The following is a 10,346-nucleotide window of genomic DNA, read 5'->3' as shown; positions in this document are numbered from 1 at the left end:
TATTTGCAAATTTAAATATGAAGTTAATTGGGCTTTGTTCTAGAAAGCAGATAATTTGTAGACTAGATCGATTTATTCAAGACTTGTTGAATAGCTTTGTTAAAAAAAGATCTACGTGCTCGCTTCGGCAGCACATATACTAAAATTGGAATGATACAGAGAAGATTAGCATGGCCCCTGCGCAAGGATGACACGCAAATTCGTGAAGCGTTCCATATTTTTGGGAGCTCTGGTGGCCTAGTGGCAAGAAGCTGTATTGCAATCCCAAAGGTACATGGTTCGAATCCACCAGATGCTCTGCCGGAGAAGGAGGGATAATTTCCTCCTGTACCAGTCAGATCTGATTTGACGGTACATGCACAAAAAATAATAAAAAAAAAAGATCTACATAAGTCTTGATGCTGGGATTAGTTTAGCCCTACTTCTAAGCCATTTTTTTGGGGGGGTAGGGGGGCGAAAGGTTTATGGTCTTTACTAAATGACTAAGGTATTCAATGTGGTTTACTCACTCTGCGTTTGAGAAACCAAATATTTCCCTATCATACTTAAGTTCCAGGAGATGTTTATAAATACTCAATAGTTGCTGTTTATAGTATTTTATAGCGTTTCATTCAGTGCATAAACAAATAAGAATCCAGCCCAAGACCCACAAGAACTCAACTTTAGTTTTTGGAGCTTTTTATCAGTAGCACTTTCTCCACTTCAGACCATTTATCTGGACATCCCATCTAACTCAATTTCAAAACATCTGATTCCTCTCAAGTTCAGAAAGCATGGGCCTCTGCTTGCATTGCTGATATTCTTTAATAGTAGTCCTAACGTAGACTTCTGTTAATCATGAAGTTTACTTACATAGAGAGTACAGTGGGGAAAAATGTTATAAACTAAAATTTTAGATATTATCTTTTTCTTTCATTTAGATTTTGCTTCTCTTTGTGTCCAGGGTTTAATTGTTGAAAAGATTCACTATCTCCAGGGTTATATCATATTATAAACTTTCTAGATATCTTAGTCTCTTTAAAAAGAACAAACAAGCAAGCAAACAAACAAACTAACAAATCAACAAAACCCAACTCTGTGCCCCAGGGGGAAGAAAGCGACACTTGGCAGAATCCTGGATGGGGACCCCCAGGCAGCCCAAGCATCCTGCCTCTTAAGCCACTTAATTAGCTGAGACACATGACACTACAGGCACCCACTGCTGCCCCCACTACCAGCCCCTGCAGTCCAGGCAGCGGGCCAAACCATGCTCGTGTCCATGGGGCTGAAAGTCTCAGGTCCTTCCAGCCCTCAGTTGTGATTGTACTCTTCCTCAGCTTCATGGAGCCTTGACGAAGGCTGTGATAGATTTGAGGGCCACACCTTTTACCTGCTTCTCATCTGGGTCCTTGTTACTCCACCAGCTATAAAAGTGGTCCTCTTTGACCATGTCCTCATCTTACAGCATAGGAAACAATGCCCAAATCAGGTTGACAGGCTGTTCTAAGCTCACTGTAAGGGCCTTAAGGGCGTAGAGCATCTGCAATTCCTTCTGTTCATCGATATTTCTTCTGTAGCAGTTTCGCTAATGTTTTCAGCACTTCAACATTCACTCAGAGGGGACTCTCAGAAATAATTGCTGACTAGCAGACAGTCATCACGAAAGCTCTACCTAATATGTTGGATGCTACTTACTGCTTGCTCAGGGTAGCCTCTACCCACTCACGCTCCAGCTCATTACTGCTCTCCTTCTGCAGTTTCTCCAGCTGCCTATTCAGCTCCCATGAGAGGAGATCCCTCTGTGGGCCTCCAACTCCTCTTCTAGGTTACACCCCACCTTCTGTTTAGTGATTAATGCACTGATGTCCAAATCTTCCGGGAGAAATTCCTTGCACATGAGTCCAGTCTAGCACCACAACATCCCTACCTTTAGGAGCCCATGCTTTTGCATCGGAGTCCCAGGATCTTCATTTAGATCTCTTATAGAGGCTTTGTAATATCCCCCAAACAGCTCCCCACATGGGCATGCCACCTTCCTGCAGAATGGGTGTTATCAGTTGTGCCAGATAGGGCCACATATGTGGGACATCATTTCCATGTACTCCGCCAAGCCCAAGATTTCACACAGCCCTTGGTTGTACTGAGGTGTGCAGAGGTGCCCAGCACTGAGCACTGGTGCAGCCACCGTCCATATGCTCCTGGGCATGGTACTGTACTACAGTGTAGACTCTATGCTGTATTGAAAAAAGTTGAATAGCAAGGAGGGGGAAGCCAGCTCTTGCACTCATTGTACTGTCTCCTTCATGTCACTGAGATCAAGCTACTCTTCAATGTTGGCCTTGGATTTCTTCTCCAACTCTTCCTCACAGAGCACAGCCTACAAAGGGCTCACTGGTGGCAAGGTGGTCTTTTGCTTTAGAGTATCCCACTGGAAGGTCCAGATCCTCCAGGAGGCTGGCTGCCTTGCATAGGCTCTTGAGCTGGGTAAACTGTTCTCTACTGCATTCTTACACTTCCTTGCTGAAGTTCCCCTTGGTGACAGGAGCCAGTGCATGATCGAACAGGTCTCCCAGGTCACTTCCTCATTCACTCCACTCTAGAGGTCTTCTCAGTCCCTAGCTTTCTCTCCTCATTCCTGGCTCAAGCTACTCATTTGTGCAACATGCCTGTTACCTGTGTTTTCTGTGGGTTCTGTTTGCTGACGGGCTAAGAAGTGGAAGGCTTGGCTCCTGATCCTCCGTTGCTGCCCATGTGCCATCTCAGTCACCCTCCAAAGTACAAAAAGCTGATATCCTTTAATTGATAGAGCCAGACTCTGTCATCTTAGGGACTGTTTTCCAACCACCTTTGTCCACAAGTGGAAGACCACGGCTGATGGGTGGGCCTGGATGGCCACCTTGTAGCTTGTTACTTGCTCTTTGCCATAAACTGCTGTGTGTTGATGTGCTCCAGATGTTCCTTCATCTCAGCTTCTTGTGGATTTGGTCAATGGCCTTGGGACCCTGGTCCCCTCAGCGTTGGCACTCAATTACACTGTTACAGATCCAGCACATCTTGCAGCATAAAGGGGATTCAGGGCAATGTCTTCCTTTCTTTGATGTTTTTGCTTTGTTTTGTTTTGGGGGTTAGGTTTTCTCCCCCATTTGGTGAAGTCTTGGCTTTCTCAAAATGAAAGTCTTTGACAATTGCAGTAAACAGATGACACAGACATTTGAAAGATTCATAATTAGGGTTCTTGAGTAGTTTAGCAACACAGTCTTGCATTATCACCTTGGTTACCATCTTCCACTTAAACAATTCCCCTAAAAAAACCATGATATTACCAAGAGAGTGTCACTGGGCTATATCTGGAGCCTCATTCAACTATTCCTTCAGGCAACCTTGTTCTTCTGCCATAGTGCCTTCGTTCATTTACTTCTGCTGCTTCTCAAAAACCTCATCGTAATTTTTGTTTTTCTAAAACTCTTTCTGACATAGATTCAACAACAATTTTTGGAGGATCACAGTCATTCTTGGCTTTTCTATAGTGGGTACATTTAGCACCATGAGGCAGCGGCACATGTTGACACAGGCCAGAGTGAAGCTGGCCTTTGAAATATCCTTCTCAAAGAGGAGGTAGATCATCCCTTTGAGGCATTCCTCAGTGTCAATGACCAGCTGTGTCACTTGCTTCAACAGCTGCCAGAACATCTGGGGTGTCATATTCAGAACATGTCATGGATTTTGCTTCCTTCAACATTTTTTTCCCTGGTCTTTGGTCCTTATGTGCCATGGTGTGATTGATTTCCAGGGTTTCCAGGCTTTCTCCACTTCAGATCAACTTTATGTCTTCAGTCATTAACACTGAGACAATGACCTTCCATGGTTCCTTTCAGGGACCCCGTTGAAAGCATCTTTGAAAGCCAGCCTGCTGCCCTCTGGGTAGCTCTCCACATGGCCCATCCCTTAGGGGCACACAGGTGCTAAAAGCTGGTTTGTTAGTCAGTCTCTTTTAAAAACCAATCATTGTGCTGAGTGAAATATCTCAGTCACAAAAAGACAAATAATGTATAATGCCACTGTTATAAAACAAGACTGACATAGAGATTGGGGGGAAACTAAGGAAAGAGGACATAAACAATATACACGGCATTGAAACAGACAAAAGAGAGAACTATACAGAAGGAATATATGACTAGGTATTATTGGCATGATAGGAGTCCAGAATAAGAGCTGTATGCTAAAGGGGACTGAGGGTAGAGGAGAGGTTGATGACTGTATAACAATGGAAGAATTTTTTTTTCCAAAGAAAAAAGTGAACTAAGGGGAAGGGGGCAGGGAGGAAAATGTGCAACAATGAATGAATGGAAATCCAAGTTCTCTATAAACTTACATTAAAATCTCAATTAAAAAAATCAATCAGTTTATTGTTGTTATTATGTGCCATCGATAGACTATAACTCTAAGAACAATAGTTTTGAAACCAGTCCTATCCTGAGCCAATCTCACTGTGTCTGACAATATGAAGCAAATGATGAAATGAGGATGACCTGAAGCATTTGCTGAGGAAGGTTAAGGACTCCAGTCTTTAACATGGATTTCAACGCAACATCAAGAAAATGAAGATTCTTCCCACTGGGCCAGTAGACAGTACCGTGATAGAAGGAGAAGAGATTGAGATTGTTAATAATTTCATTTTGTCAATCTGCAACTAATACTTTTGACACCAGCAGCCAGGAAATCAAAAGATGAATTGCATTGAGAAAATCTGCTGCCAGGAACCTCTTTAGAGTGCTTAAGAGCTATGATGTCAGTTTAGAAATTAAAGTGCAACTGCTCTAGGTCATGATCTTTGCTATGAGTTTGAGTAAGAATTGTTGTTGTCGTTGTTATGTGCCATCAAGTCACTTGTGACTCATAGCAATCCTATTTATAAGAACCCTAAACGCTGTTCTATCCTGTGCCAACCTCGCTGTCTCAAACACACTCATTCCCACCACTCCACTCACAGAGTCAGTTGATCCATCTCATTGAGGGTCTTCCTCTCCTACACTGTCCCTCCACTCTCCCAAACATGATGTCCCTCTCCAACAACCAGTCCCTCTTTGCAACATGCTCAAAGTATGTCAGACGAAGCTTCAGAATCCTTGACTCCAAGGAGCATTCTGCCTTCACCCTCTCCAGGACAAATCTGTTTGTTCTCCTGGTAGTGCATGGTATATTCAACACTCTTTTCCAGCACTATAGCTCAAAGGCATCAATTATCTTTCTATCAACCCTACTCACTGTCCAGCTCCCAGATGCATAGCACATAATTGCAGAGACTATAGCCTGGATCAGGTGCACCTTAGTCTCCAGCCTGATGTCATTGTTCTTCAGTACTCTCAAGAGGTCCCTCACAGCTGACTCTCCCAATGCAATTAGATTTCCTGGCTGCTGTTACAAAGAGTGTTGACTGTGGAACTAAGTAAACCAAAACTATTAACTATCTCAATCTCTTTACCATCCATACTGAGGCTGCAAATTGGCCCAGTGGTGAGAATCTTTGTTTTCTTGATGTTGAGCTTCAATCCATATTGAAGGTTGCAGTCCTTGACTTTCTGTAGCAAGGGCTTCAGGTCCTCCTCAGTTTCAGCAAGCAGGGTTGTGTCATCCGCATAACGCAGGTTGTTGATGATTCTTCCTCCAATCTGATGACACATTTCTCCTCTTATAGGCCAGCATCTCGGATGATCTGTTTTGCATACAGATTGAAAAGGTATGGAGACAAAATACATCCCTGATGGATTGAAAATGCTTATGCATGGCTGAATATTTTTTAAAAAGATTAGGATTAAAACTGTGATTTTTTTTTTGTTCTTAGGTACTATGGAGTGTTATTCATGGTGAGAACATGAAAAACAGATCTGAACCTTGTCCTACCCTGCGCCATCCTCACAATCTCCACTCACTCAAGGCAATTGCTGCAGTCACTGTATCAATGTACCTGGTTGAGGGTCTTTATCTCCATCATCACCCTACCTTTAATACATTAAATTAAGCATTTTATTCAAAAATATACTTTTAAAATTAACACTTTAATATCTGTAAGAAGATATTAAGCCGGATTCAATATGATATAAATAGAGATAGAGAGAGAGAAAGAGAGAGAGAGAGAGAGAGAGAATGGAGAATGGAGTGTGTCAGGGTTGTATTCTCTCTCCGTATCTATTCAATCTGTGTGCTGAATAAATTATCCCTGAAGCTGGATCCTATGAAGAGGAGTTTGGCATCCAGGATTAAAGGAAGAAACATCAGTAACCTGCATTAGGCATTTGACACAACTTTCCTCAGTGAAAGTGAGGAGAACTTGGAGCACTTATTACAAAGGATCAGGATATGCAGGCTTTGGAATGGATTACATCTCAATGTCAGGAAAACAAAGATTCTTACCACTGGACAGATAGCCAGTGTCACGACTGATGGAGATGGAAAATGTCAGCAGTTTCATCTTACTGGGATCCACAACACCCTTGGTATCAGCAGTGAGGAAATAAGGAGGTACATTGCACTGGATAAATCTGTAGTTAGGGACACCTCCAAGTTATTGAGGAGTAATGATGTCACTTTGAGGACTAAAGTGCATCTGCTTCAGGCCACAGTCTTCCTGATTATTTACAATGAATCTGAGATCTGAACAATGAAAAAGGATGACATTTCCATTTGTTTTCTTGGTCGTCCATGGGATGTTCAGTGCTCTTGTCCACCACCATAGTTCAAAGGTGTCAATTCTTTTTTCTGTTATCCTTATTCATTATTCAGGTCTTGAATGTATATCTAGTAATCAGAAAGACCACAACCTGAATCAGACACACCTTAATCCTCAAACAGACTTCATTATTCCCTAATAATTTGGAAAGTTCCTTACTTGCAGATTTTCCCAGTGCAATGTGTCTCCTTATTTCCTGATTGCTTCCTATCAAGGATGTTAATTGTTGATCCAAGCAAGATAAAGCTGTCAACTGTTTCAATATCCTCTCCACCCATCATGATACTGCCTATTCTTATCTGGTGATAAGAATCTTTGTTTTCTTGATATTGAGAAGCAATCCATACTGAAGGCTGCATTCCTTGATCTTCTGCAACAAATGCTTAAAAGCTCCTCACTTTCAGCAAGTAAGGTTGAGTCATCTGCACAATGCAGGTTATTGATGAGTCTCCTTCCAATTCTAATACCACATTCTTCTTCATAGAGTCCAGCTTCTCAGATAATTTGTTCAACATACAATATAATGTGGTATTCATCCACCTTTAAAAACAATGATTCCTACTTGCTCTGCGTTCAACTCTGTTGTATACCTATATACATCAGAACTATATAGCATCCCATCCTACACCATCCCCACCATAGTTGCAGTGCTTCAGCTAATGAGTCAATTTAAGTTTCTTTGAGGATCTTCTTTTTCACTGATTTTATACTTAACCAGGCATGATGGTAACATGTTCAGAGCTTGTGAGAAAAAAAGTCTTGCCATATTTGATTCAAAGTAACATTTTGGTTGTACTTCTACCAAGATACATATCTTCTAACAGTACATGGTATACTTAATATTCTCCACTGACACTCTAATCAAAAGCATCTGTGTTGATAAAGTTATAGTTATTCTTAAATACGTCACTCCTACCTCTTTAATAATTAAAAACTCAATTTTTGTAATTTTTCTAGTAACTTTTACCCTCAGGTCATAGTGATTACAGACAAAAATATAAAATGTGAAAGAAAACTACCTCAACTGACTGGAAGAGGTCCAAATTTATTCCCATTCCGAAAACGGTGACTCAAAAGAGTGTGGAAATTATCGAAAAGTGTCACTAATATCATATGCAAGCAAACTCCTGCTGAAGAGTATCCAAAAAATGACTGGAACAGTAAAACCACAGAGAACTCCCAGAAATACAAGCTTGGTTTAGAAGTTGTGGCACTAGATAAATTATCATCAATATCTGATGGATCTTGGCAGAAAGCAAAAAGTACCAGTGGAATGTCTGTGTTTCATTGACTATGCAAAGGCATTTGACTGTGTAAATCACAACAAATTGTAGCTAATCTTGAGGAGAATGGGAGCCCCAGAACACTTGATTATGCTCATGCAAAGTTAGACTAGGTAGTCCTCAGAAAAGAGCAAGGAAACACTATGGTTCAAAATCAAGAAAGAGTGAGTTAAGGATGCTTCCTGTCTTCATACTTTTTCAAACTATATGCAGAACAGATCATTCAGGAGGTTGGGTTTTATGAGGAGGAATGTGGCATCAGGATTGGAGGAAGACTCATCAACAGTTTACATTATGCAGATAACACAAACCTTGCTTCCTGAAACTGAGGAAGACCTTAAGTGCTTGCTGCAGAGGGGCAAGGACTGTAGTCCTCAATATGTTTTGAAGGTTAACATCAAGAAGACAAAGATTCTCACCACTGAGACAATTGTCAGGACTATGACAGATTAAGAAAATTGCTGTTGTTAACAATTATAGCTTGCTTGGATCCACATTCAACACTCTTGGTGCAAGCAGTGAGGATATCAAAAGACAAAATTTACACTGGGAAAATATGCTGTTAGAGACCTCTCCAGAGTACTGAGAAGCAATGATATCAGTCTAAAAACTAAGGTACACCTGATCTATGCCATAGTCTTCACAATTACTTGCTATGACTAAGGATGACAGATTTGATGCCTTTAATTTTTGGTGCTGGATAAGAGTATTGAAAATATCATAGACCACCAACAAAATAAATAGGTCTGTCTTGGAGACGATGAGACCAAGTTTCTCCTTAGAGGCTAGGATTGTGAAGCTCCATCTCACATACATTGAGTATTCTTCCAGTTATTGTCAGGTACCATCAAGTCCTTGGAGAAGGACAGCATGCTTGGAAGGGTGGATGGACAGCACAGGAGAACAACACCCCGGATGAGATGGATTAAAACAGTAACTGGAGTAATGGGGTAAGTGTGTTAGAGGCAGTGAGACTGGCTTAGGATATGGGAGGCTTCAGAGCTGTTGTACATAGTGTTGCTATGAGTTACAGGCAACTCTACAGTACATAACATATTCCAAGTACACACTGAGTATTCCACACACTAGGATTTGCTTCCTTTATAAAACTAGAGATTTTACACCAATATTGCTTTTCTTATAATTAAGAACTTGATTAGAAGACTAAAAGAATGCAAATACTTTTCTTTCATCTTCGGGTAAGGCCCTTTCAATTTTAGTATTTTGATTAATGTTGTTAAGTGCTGTCGAGTTGTGGGCGACTCATAGCGACCCTATGAATGAAAGTCCTCAACATTATTTTGATTAATAATCATATAATTATTTTAGATCTGGAGTATATATGTATTTGCATATGACTGTGTATGTTAATGACTCTAAGCTGTAATTTTTATCATGAGTTATTGTACAGTTCTGGGGAAAAACTTACTAACTTCTTGTTCTGTCTTTAGTTTTTGTTAGGTTTCAGTGAGTTGGTTTGATTTAAAGCAATCCTGTGAATGACAGAACATTGTCCCTTCTAGAACCATCCTCACAACTGCAGCAGGCCTTGAGCTGATTTTTTTGGCTCTGCCTCAATTCATCTGTCTGAATGTCTCTTTTTCACTGACATTCTACATTACCAAGCATATTCAGAGAATGGACTCTCCAGATGCTCAAAGTGGACAATATAAAATCTTATTATTCTTGATGCTTTGAAAGCAATATTCAGGCTTAAGTCTACAAAATAGTTATATTCTTTTGGAAGTTCATTATTCTTTGCGAACAACAAACTTCAAAAGCACAAATTCTTCCAGTTATTGTTAGGTGCCATCAAGTCCTTTTGACTCATAGCAACTCTATGAACAAATCCTGCATCAACCTAAAAACTCTGTCATACTCAAGTCCATTGTGGTTGTCACCTCACCAATCCATCTTAGGAGGTTCTTCCTCTCTTCAACCTTCCACCTTTCCCAGCAAGATGTCTCTCTCTAAGGACACATTCCTCTTGAAAATATGCCCCAAGTAATTGAAACTAAGTTTCACTGTCTTTACCTCTCAGGAGCACTCTGCTTGTTGTTCCTTCAAGATAGATTAGTTTGTTCTTTGGGAAATATAAGGGATATTTATTACCCTTCACCAATACCATAATTCAAAGGCATCAATTATTCTTCATTCTTCCTTATTTTTTTGCCAAACATTCAGATGCATAGGAAGCAGTAGAAAATACGAAAGCTTAGATTAGGTAGACTAGTCCTTTAACTGGTGATTTAACTTGCACTGTACAAATTTGTAGAGGTGCTTGCCAGCTTTCCTCAGTGCTACATTTCATTTCTTCACTGCTGTTTTCCATGGTGCTGTCAATCCCAGTGAAATGA

General features: G+C 40.7%; 1 pseudogene; it reads right to left on the bottom strand.

The window, feature by feature from the left end:
• Positions 1 to 1,290: 1,290 nt before the first annotated feature.
• On the bottom strand, positions 1,291 to 5,968 carry LOC102856109 (annotated as a pseudogene).
• Positions 5,969 to 10,346: the final 4,378 nt, after the last annotated feature.

This window comes from Elephantulus edwardii, unplaced genomic scaffold (assembly GCF_000299155.1).
Source record: "Elephantulus edwardii isolate Elephantulus edwardi_28Jun2011 unplaced genomic scaffold, EleEdw1.0 scaffold00013, whole genome shotgun sequence".
Taxonomy (NCBI): Eukaryota; Metazoa; Chordata; class Mammalia; order Macroscelidea; family Macroscelididae; genus Elephantulus; species Elephantulus edwardii.
This window is presented reverse-complemented; position numbering and strand designations above follow the sequence as displayed.